Here is a 3,790-nt window from a genome sequence, read left to right as displayed (position 1 = left end):
AATTAAACCACATCAAGATTTCTTTGATCAAGAATTGGAAAACATGCGACAAGAAAAGAATCGGCTGTACAAACTTGCACAATATCCACCCAACATGGCTAATGCAGCAACATTATGGCAGCATTTTAGAGCCTTTCGTAAGACATACAAAACTGCAATCCAAACAAAAAAATTCCAATACAACCAACGAAGGCTCGACCGGGCACATGATGACCAGAGACAAACTTGGAAAGTTCTAAAATCGATACTCAACAAAGAAAACAACGAGATTACATGCATCACTGATGGAACCTATGAAAACGACGTCGACATTGCCAGAGAATTCAACAGATTTTACGTCAACAGCATTGTCGAGTTAAACGCAAGTATTCCTGAAATTGAATATGAGAATAATCTATCAGATAATCCAAGAGTGTTCAAATTTCGTGGTGTTTCGATTTCGGAAATGAAAACTGCAATTAAAGAGCTGAAAAATAACACTGATGAGTTTTTCATAAAACCAGATGTACTTCTAGACGCAACATTCGTCATTGGACAACAACTTGTAGACATCATTAACGAATCATTCAATTCTGGTATTTTCGCAAAATCATTGAAATGATTGACGCTGACTCAGTGCAGAAAAAACCAGGAACGACAAAAATCAACGAACATCGCCCGATCCATATGCTTCCGTGTATGGAAAAATTGATTGAAAAACTAGCCCACAAACAACTTGCAGAATTTATACACGTCGACCAGTTATTACATGATTACCAGTCGGGCTTTCGCGGTCAACATTCATGTGAGACGGCACTCAATGAAATACTCTACGAATGGAAAGAAGCCCTCAACGATTCAAAGATCATCATTGCAGTATTTTTGGACTTTCAAAGAGCATTCGAAACAATCACACCGGAGCTACTTCTTCAGAAATTGTACAAATTGGGCATACGTGGAACAGAATTAAAATGGTTTCAAAGCTATCTCACCGATAGAACACAGGTCGTAAAAATTTGTGAAGTAATTTCGGAAGAATTAAACAATCAATTCGGCGTACCACAGGGATCTATACTTGGACCAACCCTGTTCATCCTCTACATCAACGACCTTGGAACTGATCTTCAACACAGCAAAATGAGACTTTTTGCAGATGACAATTTATTGTATGTGGTTGCTGAAAATATAGACGATGCGGTATCTCAAACAAACTACGATCTCACCACCTTATACAGCAAAATCTGCCAAAATAAATTGAAACTGAATTAGGACAAAACGAGAGTGATGATAATAACGAACAAAAATGTTAAGAGAGATGAAGTGCACATTTTTGTAAATGGCAGTGAACTATCGGTAGTTGACCATATAAAGTACTTAGGTGTGATAATAGATGAAAGACTTGTCTTTGATAAACATGCTAACTACATTTGTAAGAAAGTTGGAATGAAAGTGTCAGTGCTTGCTAGGCTTAGGAATGAGCTAAGCTCGTATCAGAAGTTGAACCTTTATTAGTCGATAATACATCCTCATTTTGAATATTGTAGTAGTATTCTGTTTCTGTGCAATAAGACTGGCGTTTCACGATTACAAAAGATGCAGGACAAGTGTATGAAAAATATCTTAAGAGCCAAGCGTAAGACGAAGACAATTGAGATGCTTGAAAGTCTGAAATTGATGAGTGTGCATGAATCGATAGTCTATAAAACGATGTTGTTCATCCATAGAATTGTTAAAGGAAACGCGCCTCGGTATTTGACGGAAAAGATTGTATATAATTATGAAAACCAGACTAGATATTTAAGAAATTCATGTGGTATAAAGTTAACAGCGGCAGTGAAATCGACTAGTCAAAACGCCTTATTTTATAAGGGAATAAAAGTGTACAATTCGCTGCCTAAGGTCATTACTGAGGAAATCTCATTTCGTAAATTTGAAAAATTGTTAAAAGAGCATATAGTTAACGACAGGATTAATTCCTAAATGTTTAATGTAATTGTTGTAAAAGCTATTTTAATTGAAATTATTCTAAATAAATGACCCATTCATTCATTCATTCATTCATTACATGTAAAAAAATTCTTTTGGATATTTTGAACAAAATAATGTAAGCAAGTGAGTTTTTAATGTGTTTCAAGGTGCGCAGTGGTTAGTGAAAAAACACATTGACAACCAGCTAAAAAACTTTTTAATTTCTGAAATTTTCAATTTTTTTTATTTACATGTAAAAAAATTCATTTGGATACTTTGAACAAAATAATGTAGGCAAGTGAGTTTTTAGTGTGTTTCAACGGTGCGCAGTGGTTAGTGAAAAAACACATTTACAACCAGCTAAAAAACCTTTTAGATTTTTAGATTTTCAATTTTTTTTATTTACATGTAAAAAAATTCATTTGGATACTTTGAACAAAATAATGTAGGCAAGTGAGTTTTTAGTGTGTTTCAACGGTGCGCAGTGTTATTGTTCTAACATAACTTTTCCAACAACATTTTTTTAACGACAGTTTTCTAACACAGTTTTTCTGACAACAATTTTCCAACGACATTTTTCTAACGTCATATTTCTAACGAAAATAGCGTAATTTGTTACAAAAATGTCATAAAAAAGTGCCGTTAGAAAAGTGAAACTAGAAAATAGACTTTAGGAAAATGAAATTACAAAGTGGATAACGATAAAAGAGACTAGACTAGAAAAAAAAAACGATCAAAAATACCGCTAGAAAATGTCGTTAGAAAAATTTATTAATTTTTTAATTATATTTTCAATAAATTTTTAACAAAATTTTTATTACATTTTTTATTAAATTTTTAAAGTCGAAGCATTATAATTTGATCGATTCTATTCATTTTTAAATAATTGTAGTTTTTCAAGAAATCATTTCGAAAACATTACCGTATAAAAGCTAACACATGCGCATTAGAGCTGTTTACTCGTGGTATACCTGCAGTATAAGCTTTTAGACTGTAATGTTTTCGAAAACTACAATTATTCAAAAATAAATTAAAGTCATTATAATTTGATCGATTCTACTCATTTAATTCATTTTTAAATAAGGCCGATGCTATTGGACACCGGTGTCAAATAGCATGCACTGTGTTGTGTGGCTATTCGACACCGGATGCGAATAGCTGAGCAACACAGTGCATGCTATTTGACACCGGTGTCGAATAGCCAGACAACACAGTGGATGCTATTTGCATCTGATGTCGATTAGCCACACAACACAGTATATACTAATTGACACTGGTGTCGATTAGCCAGTCAACACGGCGGATGCTATTCGACACCCACCTTTGGGAGCCAGAAATAAATTTCGCGCGCGCGAAATTTTTTTCTGGCTCCCAAAGGTGGGTGTCGAATAGCATCCGCTGTATAGCCTGGCTATTAAAAATCACAGGTTAACTAGTAACGAAAATTTTATTCACAAGCCTTTGGGACTCTACTTTTAGATCACATATTTTTAAGGAATAAAACTTAAACCAGACAATGATTTAAGTGATATTTCGAAATAGTGATAGATGCATCAATCCATGACCTGTCATATGGCGAACGAAACTTCAAACTGAATTGTATGGAAACTATTAAACTTTTCTTAAGCATCTTCGATTCTCCTGATTTCGGTCCACTAGTGATGATTGTCCCAAACATGGACCGAAATATAGCGAAATTATAAATTGACAGCTTTTTGGAGCAACCTTCATCTGATCGGATCGAAAAATAAAGCATTACGATATCGCTGGAAGTATTTCAATGATAGATTTGCATATCTGAGGTATGGAAGATGTGAAGATTCTTCTTCTTCTTTTTCAGCCT

This window comes from Bradysia coprophila, unplaced genomic scaffold, assembly GCF_014529535.1.
Source record: "Bradysia coprophila strain Holo2 unplaced genomic scaffold, BU_Bcop_v1 contig_631, whole genome shotgun sequence".
In the NCBI taxonomy this organism is placed as follows: Eukaryota; Metazoa; Arthropoda; class Insecta; order Diptera; family Sciaridae; genus Bradysia; species Bradysia coprophila.
The sequence above is the reverse complement of the archived record's forward strand: the minus strand, read 5'-3'. Positions refer to the sequence as shown.